Consider the following 21,735-nt stretch of genomic DNA (forward strand, 5'->3'; position numbering starts at 1 on the left):
TCAATCACCTAACCACTTCCTTTACATGCGCAGCCACTTTATTTCACTTCACAAGGAGAATTGTAGGCATTGCAATATGCTCAGAATATTAAATGTGGGATCTAACCTATCCGTCTTTTATGTGTTCATCACATCAGGATATTAGTAACATTCCTGAGGTATTTAAAAGAGGCATTGAAACCTCATTTACTCACAGACTACAACAGGTTTTCAGTGCTCACTCTGCTGAACGCTGCACAACCCATTTGTCAGTGAAGGATAAGCAAATGGGTCTTTTCAACGGAAGGGTAAGTGAAGAACACGACGTATTTCTAACATGGGTAAAATACAACTTCATGGGCTTTTGATATAACTCTTATGAAAATGTCCTTCAGATGTTAGGCTGTGGCTAGCACAAATGTATGAGTAAATAAGCAACTCCACGTTGATGTTAAAAGTCCCACACATTCAGGATTTTTAAGAAAGAAGAATAGAAAAAGTTGGAAAGAAAAGCACTATCTAGAAATCAGAGTTTCCTTTGTTGTTTCCAACCCTCTCTCTCTCAGGTTTTTAAAAAAACCCTCTAGAATACAGTAGTGTATCTCAGTCATGTGAATCTATAACAGTGAGTGTTTCAGCTCCCCGGGACACAGCATGGGACTTTCTCATAATGGAAAGTCTTTCTTTATGGTTTGAATTTATTATTTTATAACTGACATTTTGCCAATATTAATATTGGTAATATCAACAGTACCTCTCAGTCCTCCCATGGACGTATTGAGTATTAAGACCTATAGATCTCAACAGCTTCCTTTGCTCACTCTGCTCCTGAATATTAGCCCTGGTTGGACTTCAGCAAAGCCTTCAGGTTGAAGGTAAGGAAAACTGATATATTAATACTGTCGAAAGAAAAGTCTTTAGTCTGAGATCACCTTGTTTGTGGGTGGTCTTTTGAAGGGATCTTTATTTCTATCTGAACCAAGTTCTCTAGCCATAAATATCAGGGATTTTGTAGAGTTCATATTTTCATGCCAATAAAGAGATTCCTGGAACCTGATGGTGGGATGAAACACAATTTCATCTTCTACCTTTGGGCTCTGCAGTGAATATTTCTCTTACAATCAGAAAATGCTAATATTTCAGTAAACTTCATGACCAGACCTAGGTGTTACAGGGCAGGGGATAACTTAATCCAAAAGAAAATTTGTTCTTTAGTGTCAGTTTTTGGTATCTTGGATAACCTTATGGGACAGACATGAAATGTGAGTCATCTGAGTCCTATGAAAGCCAAGAAAATATTTAAAAACAGTGTTTTCAGTATTTTGCTCTTTAAATCATTGGACTTTTAATAGGAAAAGCAGTCACTATCTTCAATTAAAATAGAATTTCATAGTATCAGTGAAATAATTTAGAAGATGTGACTCTGATTTCTTGCCAGTGATTTATTGCTTTTCTTACCATGGCAGCACTGTGATGTTATCTGTAGAAATAGGACTGAAGTGGACAGTTACTGTTTCTTTGTAATGTAAAGAGATATATATATATATATATATTTTTTAGCTGCTTAATAATTGTTATCTCCCAAAGATGAATGAATGAGTGGTGTAAAAATAAGACTAGGACACAGAGAAAGTGATTGCTGCTTATTCAAGTCAGGGAATTTTATAGCTCTTAACTTTCATGGAAGGAGGAAAACACACCTCTTTCAAGCTTGGCTGGATTTGATATTATCTATTGTCATGCTTCCTCTAGCTCAGCATCCTCATGGGCTGTTCCTAGTAACATCTTCATTTTAGGATTATATAGTCTATTTAATGCATATGCAGCAGACTTCTAATTGCCTTTGTTGCGGCAATCCTCGGTCATCAAATTTCTCTCTCAAAAGTTGGCACATGCTCATGGAAGAATGCTTTTTCCACAGTAGGTTCCCAACTGAGCCAAATGTGAGGAGCTGGTAGAGGGTGTGGAAGGAGGGAGGGAAAGCTGGAGCATCTCAGGTGAAGTTGGTGGACAGGAGAGCACAGCCTAATCCCTATGCTATATGTAAAAATTATCAGAAGGAAGAAAAACAGGAGGTGTCTGCCAAAGCTGAAGTAGTGGTGCATTCACAGGCAGAAGTAGGTCAGATATGAGGGGGCCTGTTATTTCAAGGATTTATGACTTACAAATGCTTTTGGAGTAAAGTTACCATGTTGAGGAAGTTTCTTGGCTAAGATGATACTCCTTTTTTCCCCTGATGTGTCATTTCTGGTGGAATCGAAGTGGAAGTGTAGAAGCCCTTTGAAAGCTCGGATGTATGTAACAGAGACAATTCCACCATTTCATTTAAAATTGCTGATCATCAAATTAAAGTGGGATCAGCTAGGCTCCAACTAGTATGAAATGGCTTTCCACTCAATCTCTTACCACGTTTCCTTCATTCAAAGCTTGGCTGAACTGGACATGTGTGTCCGTCTCTCTCTCTCTCTCTCTCTCTCTCTCTCTCAATCATATGGCTTTTAGAGCTCACTGTATCTATTTTTCATATTCATTTCTCAGTAATACTTGTTAGTCCATTAGGGTATCTATTTCTTCTTAGGTAGCAAAAGCAAGCCTTACTCCCACTTAGATCATACACACACTAACAGCATCATCTGGCTCACACAAGTACTGCAGCTTGACCTAGCAAGTTCTGGAGAAGGGTGGTATTATAACAGTCCTTACAGTTTTATTTAACTATAATAAAACAGTTGTGAAAAACAAGACTAACGTTCAAACACAGGAAAAGCATCCCAACCTTCTTTTCTTTCTTTAAATGGCAAAAAAGAGTCACTACAATCTTTCCATATAAAGACAGTAAGATAATGTCTTATTAAAAGATATCTGGCCACCATCCTCCCCAGACCATAACTTATTTCTGTGTGGTGACTATCTAAGACCCATTTATTCCTTATGTGAATTTTTTACAAAGGAAAAAGTCTCATCAAGATTAAGATGTGGTGTCAGATTGGGCTATTGAGTTAAGGCGTGAAATCTGAATGTTGGAAATACCTGGACTAGATGCTGTGTGTAAGACTCACTTCTAGCTACATGAGCACTGTCCACTGACTAGAAAGCACTGGTTAACAGGTAAGAGAACAACAGCCGCAGGGACGGTCATCTGCCGCCTCTCCAGGGGCTCCGGCTTTCATATCACAAGCTTTTATGTGAATCATGGGGCCCAAAGAATGGTTACTTATCACCTGTGCTCCTCTCTGGAGAAGAATAATATCAACCATACACTTCGAGTGGCAGAAGGTCACAGCCGTAATGCTGAGCAGCCGTTTTTCAATGATAGCCTGAAATGTGTCTCTCCCGTTACCCTTTCTCCCCAGAGGTGCTGTTTCCAGCTTTTGCCAAACCATATAAATCAATGACTACCACAGTACCGTGTCAGCGTTTTTCAGCTTTCTTACAGTAGGAAGAGGCACCATCTCTAAGAATAACTCTCCAGTGAGAAAGAATTCCTTTTTCTCATCAATACCAACTCTGCCAAAGACTAACTTTTTGCCAGCATCTTTTAAGACAAGGCTTTAAAAAACTTTTTGTCACCGAGTTTTAGAAAACCCTCCAGAATCAAATTTATGATCAGTGGAGGCTGCTGCAGTGAGGAAGATATGTGCGATTGTTATCATATATATTTTGCTAATATTGTTCATATTTTTAGCTCGTGACCTATATTTAACAAATATATGCAATGTGACACATGCCATTAGAAATTAGACATGTCATTATGGAAATAAAAAGAACGTGACACGCACCATTAACACGTGTCAAAAATTATTAGAATCCTTCTCCATTAAAGCTACCCAAGCACTTCTAAAATGAGGAAGCCCAGTCTTTCTGCAAACACATAGTTCAGCTGGTACACCTTTTATTTTATCTTATAAAAGCTCCTGTCTAAATTCTTTGACAATCTAAATTCTTTGACATTATTCTATATTCTTTGTTTGCTCACATTACATCTAGTCTTTCTTGTTAATATATGGTCAGAAAAGTGGCAGCATAGAAGCTAGTTTCTGGTAGCATTTGGCACATGCTAGTGGGCTTTATGTAGATTAAAATGCAAAGCACGTTGATAATCTAATGCAAAGTATCTTTCAGCCCTAAATCAGAAGCAGAAAATGCAGGAGGTCTATTTTCCCTCTCACTAAGTCTTTCAAGAACTCTTGAACTTTGCTCATCTTCCCCATAAAAGCAGGTGATCCATTTCTTGCTTTCTCCATTCTCAGTACAAAGTAATTAATTACAATTAAATTCCTAGAAGTGTTAAAGGGGTTGCATCAACAACATGTGTTAATATCTCCAGGGCTATCAGAGTCATCTCCACTTTAAAGAGGCTCTTTGTTGCTAGGAAAAAGTGGATGAAAACCACTTTCATTCCAAAATAGCTTGTTTGGAAAGGCTGTGTTAGCAACTGAGCTTTAAAGAAACCCACCTTTATGATCACTCAAAGAAGAGTTTATCAGGGAATAATAGTATATAGGTATGTATATAGTTATTAAGGGAATAATAACACTTTGAGCATTGTGGGGCATGTGCAGAGGAGACCTCTGGCTTCTGCACAGCCAGGCAGGGGCGATGAGGTGGGAGGAGATACACACATGCAGTGGAGAGGCAGAGCTACTGCTGAATTTGGCACTTGTGCCTGCCGGGGATGTGTTTTGATACCCAGGATAATCCTTGTCCTGCCCTGTCCTCTCCCATTTTTCACCTTTGAAAAACCTTCTTTGGACTTGGGAGAGGAAGAACGTTATTTTTGCTCTTTCTAAATTTTGGGAGCAAAACACAAGACTGCAAAGCTCCTTGAGGTCATTGTGTTTAGGGATGCTGCAAAAACTGTCCCACCCTCAGTCAGCACCCGGGAGGAAGGCAGCTCCTGGGTCTCCCCTGGGGTGGTTTGGCACTGAGGGTCCAAGGGAAGAGCATAAAGCCGGGCTGCAAATGTGGTCCTTTTTGCAGAAGGTGGCAGAACGAGCGAGCACCTATCCTGCTGCACTACTGGTGAGCAGGTAGATAAATTTTAAAAGCTTTGTCAACGCCAATTTGTTTCCAGCCTTCCCTGACGTACAGTCCGGGGTGTCTTAGGAGCCATCCTCAAGAGCCTCTGACCCCGAGATCTCATGGTCTATTTGTTCCCGGTGACTGCCGGCCTTTGATTCATTAGCGCCGACAAATGGATTTCTTTCTGCCCCTTTCCTCTGCATCCCAAGCTGAGGATTTGCCTTTTCTGTGTGCATGAAAACATGTCCTAGGAAGTCCTGAAATGAAAAATGTTTACTTTGCAGCTTGCTTGCTAGAAAAGTCTTATTCTCTCCTGACACATTGATCTTTTTCACACTGCTTTTGTTCTCTCGTTAGCGTACGCAGCTGCCTGTGTTATGCCGTGCCGAATGTAACACATGCAGGATGTGCTTGTCAGCATGTCAGGCTTGAAAACCTATGATTAAAAATTATGTTGCTCATTAGTCATTGCAAATCAAAGGGAGAACAATGCTCTCTGGCCAATTTGTAAACAAACATCCTGTTCAACCTGTTCCACGATTTCTCTTTAAGGAAGAGAATAGGAGACCAGCTCATAAATAAATAACTCTCTCATTCTGCTGGAGACGCATACTCAGGGCAGCTTACTGGATGGATAAATATTCCATAATTTCATTTTCTACAAAATTGCCTCCTATGAATTTTGGCTTCAGATATCCCTAATGCCAATAATGATTCATAAATATTTTATGAAAGAGAGCACAGTGTATATGTGTGTGCCTGCGTGATGTATGCCCATTCTCATGTGGACAAAGAATTATCATTACAAGTAACAAATTAGTATCCTGATAATACTCGCAAGAACATCACACTAGTAAAATAACCCTCAATCTGAAGACAGATGCATGTTACTCTTCTGTTTGCAAGCACCCAAAGCCTATGTGAAAAAGTGTCACTATTACAAAAAAGGAATTTCCAGTATAATTTCTGCATATTTTCCCCTCCACAAACACTACTTCAGTTCTCTTGGGCACCTGGATGTTGAGAAAGAGCTTTGAAATCAGTCATGTAGTTCCCCCGCGTGTGTAAATTAACATTCATGGCCACAGACAAGGCTGAATTCAGACACCAGTCTGTGCCTAAGAAAAACACATTTTCTTAGACTTCCAGCAGAGTTGAAGAGAGCGGATGATGGCACCGTACCATGGACCTTCCTGCTCTGTGCTCTCAGAAAGTAGCTTTTTATAGGTGGAAAGAGAGCACAGAGTATATCTGATATTGTATATATAAAGGTATTAATCAAATTAATTTAGCAAGTGCCATGGAGGGAGGGCTGCAGTCCCCATCCTGCTTATTCCCAGCATCTGTTGTAGGTGAATTGCTCTGAGCGCTTCTCAACCTTGCCAAGGGGTGGCTTAACTTGCAATGCAGCTGGTTCCTCCCAGTCGGAAAAATGTCTCAGGATTTGGTTCAGAGCACAGGAATTAGTAAGTGGCTGATCTCCCCTGATGTCCTGTCCTCTCTGCAAAGGAGGCCAGAACTCTGGAAAAATGCGCTGTCAGGGTCTGCAGCGGACAGTTACAAGATAACACACTCACATAGAAAAATCCTTCCTTACTGTTAATTAGAGGTTGTTTAGTACTCAGAGGCATGAAGGTTACACCCCTGAAATTATCCGGGTTGTTTTAGTTGTTACCGGACCCATTGAGAACACTGTTACAATCTTGACTTAATGTTCTTCATCGATTTAGTGACATTTGTGTATGTACAAAGGGATTGCAACATGGGAGTGAGTGCAAGCTGACATGTAGCTCCAGCCTGAGGACTAAGAAAATATTTATTTCATCTTTTGGTTGCTGATTTTTTTAGGAGCAATAAGTGCTATGTGATCTATATCTTGATTATATTGTAGTTCCTCGGGTTAGCATCTATTTTGGTTTGCCTGTTAATTTTCAAAAATGGTGTTCTCTACTCAGTAGACCACAATAAATTATCCACATCTGCTATACTCCATTATCTTGCGCTCTTTTAGCTCCCAGATCAGTGACCCAGTAGAAACAGAAAGACCCTTCAGAGATGGGCTGGTCTGCCATGGTGGTGCCCGCACACGGGGGCACGGGGGCTCCGGGCTGCTCCCCACTCCACAGTGCACGCTCGTGCATTTCCTCCAACAAAGCACGTGTGCTTCTCCAAAAGTTCATTTCCAACAGTACATGACACTGCATACAGTATTCCCCAAGACTGGCTAAGTCCCACTGCCTTCATGCCCTGATTCCTTAAAATAGAGCAGAAAAGAAAACATTTCTGTCAAATCCTGTTACATGGTGCACTGTGGTGTAGGATGGAAAAGCATCTCTTTCTGGTTTCAACTCCAATATGTATGAATTCAGCGTACTAGCAGAAAGTTATTTACTTTTATAGTATTAGATCACTTAATACTTCCTTTCTGTTCCTATCTGGAGGTTCCAGTTGAGCAGAGCAGCTCTGCTCCAAGCAACCCCAGGGAGCTGAGACACACGACCACCTCTACAGGCATTGGGTCTGATAAGCAGAGAGACCTTCCAGTTTGAAAGGGCAAAGGTCGAATTCTTTGAGGTAAGCGAATTAACAACACCATGTGCATTTTATGCTCAGGAGGTTTCCACCTCCAAAGAAAAGCTCAGGTACCAGATCGGACTGCACCGACGAGGGTTCATCAGAATTTCTGTGCACTCTGTTTTTGAAATACTGAAAAAAAATCAGTCAAGCTAGTTTTCCTATTCAGGGCGTCTCATTCTGTTTCTAAACTTGCTTGTCAGATAAACAAATATTCATCCTATTTCCATCAAATCCAGTTCTTTAAATCCTCTGCAAATCTGAACTAACTAAAATAACAACTGAGAATTTACCCAGCTGCTTGGAAAAGTTTCTTGGACTGATTTGTAATGTTTTTGCCATTTTGACTATTTGCATAATAAAAAAGGTTCATATAAACTGCAAAAAAATACTATGGAAATACATTAAATACATACAGGTCATAATAGGATGACAGAAAATGAAGGTTGCACTAATAACTATGAGATTAGCTATACCAAAGCCATCTCTGAAAGGCTCCTGAAGACCACCCACGGGCAGAGCCCAGAGCCTATACATGTTGTCCATCCCATTGCTCTACTAACCATTTCTTGAAAGTAGCTTTTTCCTGGTATCTCAACAGAATTTCAGGAAGCAACATGACTTCCTTTTTTTTACATTCTTCAAGGACATGAACTATGCTGTATTTACCTTTTCTGCAGGCTAGTATGTACTGGAAGGCTCTTCTTTAAGGTTTTGTGGGGTTTTTTTGTGTTTAACATTCCCTATTTATTGAAATTTTCAGGTCATCTTTTCCAGTTGCCAGGTCATTCCTGTTGCCCTCTACCTGGGTCTCTCAAACTACACCTTCAAATTTTGTTAGGGCCAAACAAATGCTCAATGAGGTTGGAGAATTATTTTAATGTGCTTGGTATTTCTTGCCTATACCTCCTACTATGCTGTTTTCTGTGTTACTCTTGTCCCTATTTTATTTCATTCTGGGTTTTTTTAGGACATTTCATCAAGGTAATCTGAAATTCAAATTTTATCCTCCAAAGTACTCCCAGTTCTTCCAAATTCACAAATTCGGTAAGAAGGTTTTCTATTCAATCATCCAGGTCATTAGTAAAAATATTGGACACTACTTGCACAGAATCCCATTTGATGTATCTTTCTCTTTTGATAAGGAATCATGAATCCTTTAAGTATGTTTTTTCTAATGAATTTTGCAGCCACTTCTTATTTCATTAGATTATGTTTTCTAAAAATGTAATAATTATCAAATTGTTAAATTATAGAAAAGGTCAAGAAATGGGAAAATTATAGCAAATGGAAGTTTGCAATATTTTCCATAGCCCTGATTCCTCAAAGACCTATTCCTTTGCTGAATTACATTCTCAGAAAGCTTGCCTGTGTGCTTTAAGTCAAGTCCATGTGGAAATAATTTTAGGAATTAACCCATCATTAAGACCGGAGCATTTTGAGAATACTGCCTAAACTCCAAGGCAAAATACTGCTACAATAGTATAAATAGTAAAGACTGTAAACTAGTGATTTCAGTAATGTTAACAGTGATGCTAATTATACCAGCAAATCTTTCTGCATCAGCCATATTCTTGTCCTGGTCTTGAAGTGAGGAAGACTATATTTTGAGGTACATGGATAAAACTCTACTCCTTCAATAAATAACAGTGGATCAGATAAGAGCTGTGTATGCTGATAAGCTCCTCATTAAAACGAATGTATTGATGGTAGTATTCTCTATTAAGACAACATAATATATAGACAGCTGAATCATATATAATTTAAACTGTTCTCACTTTACAAAGCTGACAACTGAACAAATATAATTGATTCATGTATTGCAATACTCATTCCATTAGTTAGTATATATATCCAAAATTGAAGATGTCAATCAAGTAAAATGAATGCATGTTTTCATAGAGAACTGCAATTCCTTTTATTAAACCAAGAAAAAAATCAATCACTATTTTTGGATTCAGATTTAAGAAGAATGTGACTCTTGCAAGTTATGTGGCAATAAATACACATGTTTGTTTTAGTCATGCTAGAAAATTACTCTGGATACCTTTGATCTATTAAATGTGTAAGAAAATAAGCTATTTATGATAGCAGTGTCTATAAACACTTTAAACAAATAGTTTCACTGACATATAGGTACGGAAGATAGTACTGATTCTCACTTACATCAATTTTACACTCCATTGGTTTCAGTGAAAGTTACTCTTGATTTACACCAGCGCGAAAGAGATTGGAGCAGGCCCCGTATTTTAACTGCTGTCTTTCACAGGCAGATCTGCGGCTCCTGAATCGCTGGATGAATAATGCTGAGGCAAATATTGCAGGTTCTGTCTGCAGTTTTTGTAGGAATTTACTTCTGAACCTTGGGAATAAAACCAGAAATCTGTCATAAACAAAGCACTCATTTCCTTCATCTGGAGCTCTGTCTGTGCTCACCGAGCGGGTCTGCTCTGCTTGGCGTGTAAAACATGCTGTAAGGCATTTTCTTTTTCAAAAAAACGCACAAATGCTATTTTAATAAGTTTAAAGTTCCCACACCTGCTCTCAGCTGAAGGTGCGGTATGACAGCCACGCGCAGCCCCGAGAGCGATGTGCAGCTCAGCCTTGAGCAGTCGGAACCCATCGTGGGCATCACCTCGAGCCCTGGTGGCACCTGCCGCAAGCCCCTTCTTGACAGAGACGCGGGGAAGGAAAATGGGGAAGGAAAACGGGAAGGAGAGAACTTTGCCGAGAAAGCGAGCGCCGCCGTTTCTAAGGGTCCTGCGGTGATTTCTCACTTCTCAGGCTTTTTTCTTTTTCCCACTATGCTTCTCCTAGACTAGCTGTGGCCTGTGCAGTACCCAAGGAAAGGACAAGCCCATGCAGCTTTTCCCAAAACAACAGTTTTACAATATTGTGGCGGTTCGAACATCTACATGGAGTACTTGAGTTTTGACCTGTCTCTGATTTCCATCGTTGCCTTAGGCACACGGACACATACAGCGTAGTACTGTGGTCCCACCTCACGCATCGCGAGGTAAACACTGTGTAGGCTATATTATAAGTAAATGTATATTATTCTATAGAAGTAATATATATTACTATATTGCTAGAATATAGAAATATTATTATGTTACTATTACATAGACCTTAGCATTATTGTATAGAATATATATTATGTTATTCCAACATATACCCTCCATTTTTTGAAATAAATGCAAACAAAATTCTTATTACGTATCACTGAAGGTCTTCCAGCCGGAGTCAAACCACAGGTGTGCGGTGCAGGCGTCCTGGGAAGGAGAAGATTATCCCAGTCCCAGAGAGTTTGCCAGGGTCACCTCTGCTCCCCACCCAAAGAAGGGCGCTCGGTGAAGTGGCACTGCCGCAGTGCGGGAGGGCTTGGGAAGGGGTGCTGAGGGTGATGCTCTGCCTTCAAAGGCGGCAGCAAATAAACCCATTCAGCAGCTGAGCATGATGAAATACTCGCATCAAAGGCTACATAGTATATACCTAACCACGCTGCGACTTTTAAAGATTAATACTGCTTACAATTTATTTCCTAAGCATTAACCTGTAGCAGCAGGCCCTGACATGATCTGCAGTAAAAGTGCTCAGTATCACAGACAATATTTGCATGCAAAGTTTTCTAATACTGTTAGGTGGTTCTCCAGACAACCACCGTAGGGATTTCTGCCGGTTTGCTTTACCTGAGTCGTGATAGAGCAGGCCTGCCTAACTCCTTGGAATATGACTAAATATAACATTTCACAGTGACTGATGGACAAAGAGTTACTTAAATTGTTTCATTTAACTTTCTCACGCTGTTATCTGTTGCACGGCGATATGACGCGCACACCTCCACAGGTAGTAAGATCTCTACCTCCTTCAGAGCATGGCTCTGGCGTCTAACGCAACAACCTCCACCCAACTTTTTGCAAAGTATTTTGCTGTGGCTGAAGCGGGGAGACCTGGGAGGAGCTCTGGCTCTGGGGTCGCAGCTGCCACGCGGATAAAGGAAGAATTTCCTCCTTGCAGAAGGGCTGACTCGCTGCGGAGAGCTGCGCAGGAGGGCAAGACCCACCACCTGCAGTTCCCACCCTGCTGTGCCCACAGTCAGCCCTTCGCGGTGGCTTGAGCCCGTTGGCTTGGCTTTGCTCCAAATACATCCCTCCATTTTCTGCTCTCCTTTTGCAGCTCTGGGCACGCTTGGTGCAGCGCAGAGCTGGGAGCGCTGTGTGGGGACAGTGGAGATTTTGGGAGCCCGGAATCCAGGCTGCGAGTGTCAGCTGCAGAGTCCTGGCTTCGCTGCCCTTTGGGGTGAAGTAATCTGAATAGTTTTAAAACTGGCAGCATCTTTTTCAAATTAAAAAAAAAAAAAAATTGTTAGGCAAGATAAGCAGTCTGCGTAATGATCTTTTCTGCCTGGGAAAACCTTTTTCCTACAGGGATACGTGGTGTTTAACTGTCTCTGTAGACTGGTATCTTACACGATGATACAATTGCAGTATCTTTATATTTGTGTGAAAACTAGCAGCTGTGTTAGGAGAGAAAGACAACGCAACCTCTTTATTACATCAAATTAACGGAGGCATTGGTACGTTTCAGCGCGGGAATGCTTTATCTACCCACAGCTCAGCTCCCTCAGCAAGGGGCTGTGCTATGGCCCAGTCCTGGGCAGGGAAGCTGAGAGGGAAAGGAGATGCTCTGCAATCCTGCACTCTGAATACTGCCTGAGAACATTTCTTGCTGGTCCATTTTTCAAAGCTGAAAGATTGTCCCTTTTATGTTCTTTCTGGTATTAGCCATCTTAAAAAAAGAGAGTGGTGAGGAGAAGCAGCTCGCACGACACAGCAGGCAGTATTTTCCCTCCCAGCTGCAGGGAGCTCTGACAAACACCCATTAATCACCCCTTGGTAATTTGGTGGATGCTAGATTAGGGATTTCTTTGCATGCAAACACACAAATTCCTTATACAAGAGCTGGTCAGCACTGGGGTGAGCAGGGTGCGGGCTCTGGGCTCACTCACGTCACGGTGATTTGTGGAGGACACAGGAGGGGGCTCAGGGAGCGGCAGCCTTTATCAGGTGTTCAAGGGAGACGTGGCTCCTGAGCGACTCCTGATAAACCCACAGCAGAGTCGCCGGGCCAGACACAGAAAGGTGGTTATTTTCCAAAGAGCAGCGAGGAATTCTCTAACCGGAGAAAACCCAGGGTGAGACGAATCCCCTCCCGGCCAGCCCGCCCGGTGATTTCCCACTAGCCCTGTCTCACCATCCAGCACGTTTCATGGCTTCTAGGTTGAAGCAGCCCCACAGGGCTCACCCCCGGCCCTGGAAGAGCCACCCTCCGTCCATGACACCTGCATGGATCCGCTCCCTCCCGCCAACGCACCCAGGGGTTTTCCCCTCTGTCTCGCCCGTTACTCCCAGGCTGCCTTCCTTCCCCGGCTGCCCCAGCAGATGCAGGCCCCGTCCCTCCGGCGGGTCCCCTGCCACAAAATGGCATCCAGAAGGGCACTGGTGAGCAGCTCCCCCCTGCCCCCGCCTGACGGTACCTTTTTATGTAAAACGTACAATCTGCAGTACATACGTGGTAAACTGTGAACAACGCACACAGCTCAGCCATCCATCACGGCACCATATGGTCGGATGTAAAAAAATAGGTCCTAAAGATTATGTTATCCTGAACAGAAATGAGTGTCTTCGCTATTATAAATAATTAAAACTTTGTACATGTATAGCTATATATATGTATGTTTGTCCCCTTGATTGTTTTGCTTATGTATACATACACGTATACAAATTCAGATCTAAACCAAGCAATCGATTCGACCATTTTACAAAGAGAAGGGATACAGAGCACCCGCAGGAATATGCTTCAGAGGGTCACCACTCAATCAGAAAAAACCCCGATTTTTTGATTAGTTTAAATGAGCCTATATTTAAAAGAAAAAACACTACATCAAGTCGCAAATGTCAGCGTCTGCCTGAATCCACCGGGCAAAAATAGAATTTGTTAGAAAGAGAGACGAGGGCGGCCGTTGGGTGCGGCACGCCCCGCGTCGGCAGCCGCGCAGAGGAGCACCTCAAACACTTCGCTCCCTCCGGCCTGTTGATGCGGCTGGGAAAACGCACCTCCCAGAACGGGCACTGCCTTGGCACCAGCTTACTTCCCCCCCAGGAAGGCTCTTGACAGTGAACTGAGGTGATTTCTTTTCTTTAAACTACCTCTTTCTGAATATTTCAGGAATCAAAGCGGCCTATAAGAGCGCTGATGGTGAACTCACTCGTCCCGCACTTATCCATACCTGCTCCGCCGTGTTCCCAGCTGGGTTCCAGATCTGCTCTAACTCTGCAACACCATGAGAGCTTTCCTGCAGGATTTCCACCGAGTGCTAATCAGGAACAAAACCAAGCCCCCAGTGGAGGATTTAACCGATTTTATCAATCTTAAATGATATTTCTAAAGATAAACCTGGTATTACTGTGGTGTAAAGAGGGAAGAACAGACTTGTTAAGGCATAACTGGCAGACTTCACCAAAGCAAACTGATTCTCCACTCTGCCACAGAAATACCTGGGAGAAAGATGTGGGATGAACACCAGGAAAAAAAAAAAAACAAAACATCTTTGTAACAGGAAAGTCCATTAAGCGGTACAATCATTTCTATTCTAAAGCTGTGGGATCTCTATCATTGGAAATTTCTAAGGACAGGTATGATGTGGTTCATCCTGCCTCTGGGTCAAATGAAATAAATGGCTTGTTGATGTCCCACTACCTGCATTTGCTACAGTTTTGGTGATCTTGATTTAGTATCTCAACCATGAGGCTGTGACTCTTTGAAGGAGCTCTTTTTCCCTCTTATTTCAGAGCACCACTTCATTCCCAACAGGAATGATAAGGCTGTTGACATCTCAAGACATAAAGAATTGCTGTGGGATAGGAAATAGCCTTTTTCTTATCCATCTGTATCTAGATTGCTGGGTTTTCATCTCTAAAAAGTCAGTTTTGACCAAAATGGCTTAAGTGATAAAAATAGCTAATATGTTCTTTTCTTTATGTCTTCATTTTTCTATATTTCTGAAAAAAAACAGAAAAGCTCTTAGAGGAATTGCCTGGGTAAGATCAGGAAAAGTTCTGGCCACACACAGCTCCTACTGCACTCCTGAATGTTGCTTTGCTAGTTAGGAGAGAAGAAGCTTGAGTCTTGTACTGACTTCAAAGAGTAGACCTGCATTTTGTGGGGGGAAAAAAGAAAACCAGGAGAGCATGAGCCCATTGCAGCTCAGCATGGCTTTTTTTTTTTTTTTCTGTCTGTAAAGAAGCAACAGTTTTCCTTTTGGCACATTTTCCATGATATCTATAGCATGTAAACCTGTTTCAAGGAGCTGCCGGCAATGGGGTAATACAGCGTAATAGAGTTGTTATACTTTATTCTGCAGCAGGTTTACAAGTGAGTAAAAATGATTTATGAATGATAGTGAAAACTAGATGTCTTTCTGCCTTTTACACAACACGAAAATGGAGGGGCAACTCAGGAACATGGAAAGTGTAGCATGCACAATTAATGCATTTTCAGACTAATTTGCCCGTGGAGCTTACAGACACAAGGAAGCAATGAATCCAAGACCATAATAGGAATCAAAAGTGTTGAAAAGTGGTGTGAACAAAATAAGCAGGAATATTAATTGGAAATATTTTTATACCAATATCTCTTAAGGCAGGTGTCAAGAAATCACCCTTTTTTCCTGCTTGAAAAGTAAGAAATGAACAGTCAGGTTTATCCCATAGCGTCAGTGTTTAGTGCAGGATTTTTTAAGCTTTATCTCTGGACTAAACAGATCATTAACACTGAAATATTTGTGCTTCATTTATGAGCTAAACGCTCCATGTAACTTTTTACTTTAGTTTTTATCACAGGGATGCATTTCTTCCCATCAAACTCAGCAGAACCCTCAGCGGGAGTCCTTATTGGCATCAGTGCTGTATAGACTAACACTATATTTCATAACTTCTCACAAGAAGAAATGTTTTTTTTCCCTGGAAAAAGTAGAATATTTGGAAATATCTGTGAAACTTCTAAAATTCAGCTACCATGAGGACAGAATTGGTTACAGACAAGTAAATTGTGCATTTAAAATTTACACACAAGTAAAGTGTGCATCTGTAAATGGCCATTTCCTACAGCACGTGGAGGCAGAAACTCACTTGTAAGCCTCAATTTCGTAACATGAAGGCAACCCAGAAGATCAGCAGCCTGGGAGGTAATTAGTGCATCAGTGTGATGGGGTTTGTTTGCAATCATTTTATGAAGCCTATATGGTAATTTGGAAAGCAGTTTTTAAATGGATGGTTTTAAGAAAATTGCTGAGATATTACAGGGTGGGAAAGACTAATTTCTTTCAATTACCATAACCCAACATTGCTGCAGAACTTCTGCAACAGGCAAGGGCAGTGTTTCTTCATTGACCTCTGCTTCATCTAATCAGGATCTGGCATACAGCAACCTGATATGACGGTGGTTTATGTTCTGACGTTAATGGCTGGTATTCAGACTAGACCTGAGTTTGCTTTGTTAGTGTTACTTTTGCCCCTGTTACCGATGTTGTGTCTTCAGACCCCCTTTGGCCAAGGGAAGCTTTAGGAGGGCTCTCTGAGGCAGGGCTGTCAATGAATGTGAAGTGGGCTCTTACTGTTTCATAGTGTTTCTGTGGTTAAAAAGTATTTGCATGGAAAAATGCAAAAGCCACAGCAACTACATCCTCATTATTCAAGTGCTCCTGTGCATGGGATGTCACCGGTTTTCTCTGGAAGTTGTCTGCCATCCTTATTCCCACAATCTGTTGATGTTTCTTCAGCAGTTCTCCACCACCAGCACCTTCCATTGCTGTCTGCAGGTTTCCTTTGCTTTAATTTCCCCCTCCAACATCTCCTTTGGCTAGAAACTTGCTCTTTCTAATATGCTTCTTCTCAAATCGAAGCCTGAAGTTCTTTATTTTAGAAGAAAATATGACCATTGTAAGAAAACTCAGCAACAACAGCTGGCAGATCAAATATACGTAAGGAAGAATCTGCTGCCTGGTCTTTTATAGCTCGCTCTTTCCTATAGTCATCATCCAACTCTCTTTTTCCCTAGTACAACATTATAGCATATTACATGACTTGTCTGTCAAAGGCCTTGCTTGAGACACACTCCTGACATTAAACTACTCCTGACTCCCAGATTGCCATTGCTCGGGATTGGGCATTAGCTTAGATGTTTGTTAATCAATAGGTTTCAGATCTATGACACAAAATAAAAACATTAACAAGAGAAATAACAAGAAGATTGAGCTAAAACTGAGTTTTGCTGCAAGACAAGGAGCAGCACTCGGCTGTCTTGTCCTCAGAGAGAAGCAGGGAATGCATTTTTAGAGACTCTGCCCTGCTGTTTTTCATAAATTTAATTCTGATTATTTCTCCTAAGAAAAAGCTCTACTGGGAAGGTTGGGGATAAAGCAAACTTCAACTTAATGCTAAGGCCCTTTATCCCACCTCTGTGGCTGTTATTTGTGATGTAAGTAAACTGTTTAGGACAAAAGTGGATACTCCACATATTCCTCCAAAAGGCAATCAAGATAATGTTGAAATACTGCAAACATTCCTTAAGTCCACATACAACACTACAATATTGGATAAAAATTACTATAATGTACTATGACACAATAAATAATCTTGCAGAATATTTCTGTGCTAACAAAGGTAAAAGAGAGGCTCAAAGACATCATTCATTTCAGGTTGACTGAGTTTCGCACCACTTGAATCAATTTACATTATCAATTACATTATCCCAAATTGCATAAATTTAGAAAACTGAACGCATCAGTATGATCAGCAATAATTCTTTATACGGTAACCAAGTTACCTGAAAACCAGAATTATTTTGTATTTCCGAGCGAAAATAATCTGCACATTTATGGCTCTTAATGACTAGATCAAGTGGAAAAACTGAATGCATATCCATCAGGGATTGTATGCATAGTTAATTAAGTATGAAATAATAAATGCCTGATTTCTACAGGATAGGGTAAACATCCAATTAAAATAAGATGCAGTGTACACTTTTCCTTCTCATTAGTCAAAGCATAAAGCATTTTAACATTTCCTAAATAATTTACTTGTATTAAAATAAAGTGAAATGCTTAAAACATTAATAGGGTACTTTACAATGCTGTAGTCAATAAGTTGCTATATGAAGGTAATGTAAATAATTTATGGCTCTATTCAGCAGAAAGTCTGCAGTTCTCAGCAGAGCAGGGTCCTACCAAGGCGAAGGAACAGGCATCTGGCCAAATTACACTAAAAACACAATTAAACCCTACAGACAGTGGCAAAACCCACTGGCGACATAAAACTCGGTGACCCGAGCCTGAGGGTGTCGAAAGCACCTGGTGGAGCTCCCACTGTTCTGGGCTCCCTCCAAAGGACACAGTGTCCAGGACCAGCATCTTGTTGGGTGTGGGTTACACCACGCCATGCTCTCAGCTGTTGGTCAGCTCAAGGCAACATAAAAAATGGGACTGGTGCTTTTTGAACATGGAGGAAGAAACAATCTTTTAACCCAAAGACAGTCTAAAATGACAGAGTGGTGTGGCCTGGAGGTGTGGGCTGCAGAGCTGTCTTCATAACACCAACCAGCAGCTCTCCACAGCACGTCTGTAGGCAACCTGGGCATTGCAGCAACCCCTGACCCCAGCAGCAGCAATGCCGTCCCTGTACCATGCAGTCCAATTAACCCCATAAATATTTTGTTTCCAAACCCGTGGATATATAGTGCGTTTGGTCAACTTCTGTAAGCACGTGTGGTGTTGACTTAGCACACGCATGCTGGACCGTAACCCTTCCCTGGACTGGGGGCAAGGGCAGAATTCTCAATTTTCAGAAGCCAGATGGGCACAAGTGGTTTTCGAGCTGTGAATTTAAATAATCTGTGTTACTGATATGCAAAACACAGCAGGCATTTCAGCTTCAATTTTCTGCTGAGAGTCAAGGTATGGATGCTAAAGCTGGGCTCTCTGATGAGAAGACACATGTACTGACTGTCCGAGCAGATTGCTGGATCCAGTGAATTAGGACTGCAGTACATTACCAGTGAGTACATAATAGGTTAGTGCAGTGAAACTCAATTAACATATTTTTCCCATGGATCATTTTGCAATGTAGAGAAAATTTCCCTAAAATGTTTCATGATATAGCTATGGCTATAATAAATGCGAACTAATTTCATAATAAGAAATTATTAAATACTGTCTTTTATCATGTGATGTAGGTAATATCCTACTAAAACTCAGATTTACAGCTCAGATAATATATAGAAACATGGCATTTGGCTGGGACAGCTTTTAAGATTTTTCAGATGCTAGAATCACTTATCATTAAAACTGTGACAGAAACTGAGAAACTGGCACAGTGCCTTTTCTTATATGCACATTAAATCATGCATTTTGTGGCAGGATTTTTACATTTTTGCTGTTTATAGAAGTCATGTACAATATCTTCCTTGAGTCACACCAAGATCCATCTGTATAAAGGAAGATATATTTGCCTTGTAAAGAGGTGAGTGTCAAAAACGTACCGCCCCCTGAATGCTTTCTTGCGGCATACTCCTGCAGGTACGCTGCTTCGCGTAACTGATAAATGAAATTATTGAAAGGCAGTTGTGGACGAGGCTGTGCCAACCCTTAGCAGTGCTGGCGAGCAGGCGTGAAAATGTCTTTCTGGATATATGGGTGCAGGGAAGCGCTTGGCGCCGAGAAGCTCTTTTTTTTGTAGGTCCCCTGGGCCATTAAACGTTCAATCCTGTACAGAATGGCAGTGACTCTTTTCTCTCCAGACTTGCTGTACTGCAGCACCTTTTCTTTACTAGTTCCAGTTTTATGAGAAGCTGTTCTTATAAAATGCATTTTAAGGACCGTTTGTGACATCCTTTTGTAAGCTGGGTATCATAAGCCTGGGACAGAAATTAAAAGCAGCTTTAGTCCTGAAAAGACCTTTGCCTCAGGGAACCACTCATTATTTGAAAACAGAAAAGACGATTAGCACAAAACAAAGCAAATCAAGCTGACAAATTCTGCCTACGGTCTCCAGGGCCTCAGTAAGGTGAGGGAAGAGGAATGTGAGCCTTTCCGAGGGCTGCCCGAGCGAGGCTTGCTCTCCTGGGGCCACGCTGCTGGCGGCACCCCTTTGTCCCCCCACCTTCGGTTTATGAGCATCACTGAAACCTCCTGCAAGTGAACCTGCTTTTTTTCTCATGACCCTCGTAGAAAAGAAATGCAGACACCATCTTCTTCAACTTCCCAAACTATCCTGTAGCTACGTGGAAAGAAAGGACCCGCTCCCGCTGTATGCAACTTGCTTCTTTCTACAGGAGTCTCATTGCTATGACAAGGTTGGTGGAAGCCTAAATTAAATTTGGGACCTGATTTTAAACAGAATCTCAACCCCCTGAGTAAACAATGGATGGAGCCTGCCTATTAAATCATCATGTTTTAATTAAATTCTTTGCAGCTTGTGGGTTCTTTGAACTGAGCTAGGTGATAAATGCATTGGAATTTTAATAGGGTTATATTTTGTGCTAAACTCACATAGAGCACTGACACAAGATATATACTGTGTTACCACAAAATACTGCATGGTATTTTGCTGATAACTGCACACTTGGTATATGACAGGGTAGCTTCACGGAAGAAACAAAGACAATGTAAAGTGGGTTATTTTCAATTACAGACTTAAAGATTCAGAAACACGTGAGCATTTGTGGCACTTGGGGGAAAAAAAAAAGCGCACAAATTCTTCACATTAATGATTCGGGCTCCACTGGAACCAGAGGGAAATCCACCTATGGCTTTGAAAGGCTTTTGGATCAAGCCCTTAGTGTGTTTTTGAAATAATAAAGTAAAATAAATAAGACATTCACAAAAATGAGAGAGGCAAGTATGGTTTCTCTCAGTAGTACGTGAAACAGTATTAGATCTGAATGAAAGAGCCCCAAAGAAAAATACCAACAACTCTTTTTTACTTAAACAACACAGTGAGGCTTAGGAAGTCGATTAAAAAAAGAAAAGGCTGTAACTTTAAAATGACCTCCAGCACCATCACTGAACATCTCTGCTTCTTTACCCCAGCCTTCATGAAGCAATCTTCCCACAGTGCTACTGCCATCATAAAGTTCGCCGGTAGGAAATATGACACACTCTTAAAACATATGTCAGAGATTTCCAGAATTGCAAACATGGTATTTTAGATGGTGAGATTCCTTTCCTCATAAAAGCATCTTTAAATTGTCTGACAGAGAAAATTCATATCAGGAATAAAATCCTGTCCCCAACGGAGTCAATGAGAGTTTTATGCCTGATGCAAGAGGAACCAAGATTTCATCTCCGCTTTTTACAGTTATTCCTGTGTGTAAGTACACGCTGATCGTGTCAGCATCCGCCTTGTCGTCGAGGGAGGGAGGATCAAAGGGGCCATGCTCTGCCTCCGAGCTGGACCCCCCCGCGCTTCCCCTCCGCCCACGCCAAGGCCGCGCTTGGCTCCCGGGCTTGCTGATGGGTGCAGCCTCAGAAACCTGAAAATAAGTAAATAAGGCATGAACCCCGTATGCTGACATGTGTGATTGATGCTTAGAAACCATAATATATAATGCCATAGTTGATAGGTTTCTGCTTGTAGAGACCTGATTATTCCATCTGGATAGTGGCTTAAACAAAAGAACAACCAGACAAAAGAAATATATGTGCAAAGTCCAAGAAGCAGGCTATTATTTTCAATAGAGGTGTTGTGTGGTTTTTTTTTTTTCCCTGGCATTAGCTGCAGTAAAATGAATCATGCAGAGCAACATTTTTCACAAACCCCAAACATCCTACATTCGCATAAAACTGATGTACACCAGGAATGTTCACTGGGCTGTAGAATGGGAACAAAGAGGGCTGCAGACATACAATTTGTCATCCTGATTTTATATAATAACAGGATATAAGCATATAAATGGATAGGTTTGGCAGGTGAAAAGGAAAATTATAGGGAGCGAGGAATATTGTAGCTAACTCAACAGTGGCCATATTGCCAATAGATCCTTTTGCCATTTGACAGCTGTCTTACGAAAGGGCTGAAAAATCATGTTTACTCAGATCAGCCTGAT

The sequence above is a fragment of the Phaethon aethereus genome (assembly GCF_964289735.1).
Source record: "Phaethon aethereus genome assembly, chromosome: 11".
NCBI classification, from domain to species: Eukaryota; Metazoa; Chordata; class Aves; order Phaethontiformes; family Phaethontidae; genus Phaethon; species Phaethon aethereus.